This window comes from Trachypithecus francoisi, unplaced genomic scaffold, assembly GCF_009764315.1.
Source record: "Trachypithecus francoisi isolate TF-2019V2 unplaced genomic scaffold, Tfra_2.0 Lachesis_group0, whole genome shotgun sequence".
NCBI lineage: Eukaryota > Metazoa > Chordata > Mammalia > Primates > Cercopithecidae > Trachypithecus > Trachypithecus francoisi.
In genome coordinates this window covers 39,243,120-39,244,382 of record NW_022681453.1, presented here as the reverse complement: position 1 = coordinate 39,244,382, position 1,263 = coordinate 39,243,120, and the positions used below count along the sequence as shown (strand labels likewise).

Sequence of the window (1,263 nt, the reverse complement as noted above, 5' to 3'; positions counted from 1 at the left end):
TTAAATTTTAATATTTTAAATTTTAATTTTCATGAATACATAGCAGTTGTACATATTTATGGGGTATATGCAATAATTTGATACAAGTAGAGAGTGGGTAATGATCAAATTAGGGTAATTAGAATATCCATCACCTCAAATATTTATTATTTCTTTGTATTAAGAACATTCCAATTCTACTTCTATAGTTATTTTAAAATATACAATAAATTATTTTTAATTGTACTTGTTCTATTGTGTTACTGAACGTTAGATGTTATTCCTTTTATCTAACTCAAGTGTGGATCCACTGACTAACCCCTCTTTATCCCCACCACCTCCTCAGTACCCTCCCTGGCCTCTGGTAATGATCATTCTACTCTCTATTTCCGTAAGGTCAATTTTTTTTTAGCTCCTACATTTGAGAACGTGTGACAGAAAAATATAGAATGTTCCACACATTTGCGTGTCATCCTTGTGCAGAGGCCATGCTAATCTCTGTATTGTTCCAATTTTAGTATATGTGCTGTGAACTGGGCACTCTGAAATATTTTTGAGTGTTATTTGCCAAGCATTGGATAAGTTCGGGGGATACCATAAGGAGCCAAATAGGCGTGGTTATAGTCCACAGAGCTTTAGTCCAGGAAGTAGATGCTGACCAATGGATACACATATAAATGTAAAATTATAACCACGCTCCTTTCTATGACATACAGGATCTTGATCCTGTATGTCACAAATATTTGACAACATTTCTATGTCAAAAAATAGAAATATTTGACTTCATTAGAGAGGCATCCATGAGGAAGGATTCCATGCTGAGGGGGCAGATGTGTGGTTACCACATGAAAGTCAGATGGCAGGAGACAAAATGAAAGAGGGTCAGAGTGGGTGGAGCAGGGAGAATGAAGGGAAATAGGTCAGGTGAGCCTAGATAAGAGTGCAGGTTAGAGGAAGTATTTTACTCTTCACTTAGACACTAAAGAATGACATTTGCCCTTTGCCCTTTGAAAAACACTGCTCTGGCTACATTTAGGGGAATGGAGTGGACATGAACATGTACCTATATTTATACGAAGGGAGCATGTGGTAATATGAGAATCACCTGTCAAGATACATGTACCTGGCTGGGTGTGGTGGCTCATGCCTGTAATACCAGAACTTTGGGAGGACAAGATGGGTGGATCATTTGAGTCCAGGTGTTTGAGACCAGCCTAAGTAACATGATGAAAGCCTGTCGCTACAAAAAAATGCAAAAAAATTGGCCAAGCCTGGTGGTGTGTA

The 1,263-nt window shown here is 38.0% G+C and overlaps 1 non-coding gene across 1 annotated transcript; it reads right to left on the bottom strand.

Moving 5' to 3' along the window:
- Positions 1-417: 417 nt before the first annotated feature.
- On the bottom strand, positions 418-520 carry LOC117084582. Its single transcript, XR_004437514.1, has one exon. It is a non-coding gene; the product is annotated as a U6 spliceosomal RNA (small nuclear RNA).
- Positions 521-1,263: the final 743 nt, after the last annotated feature.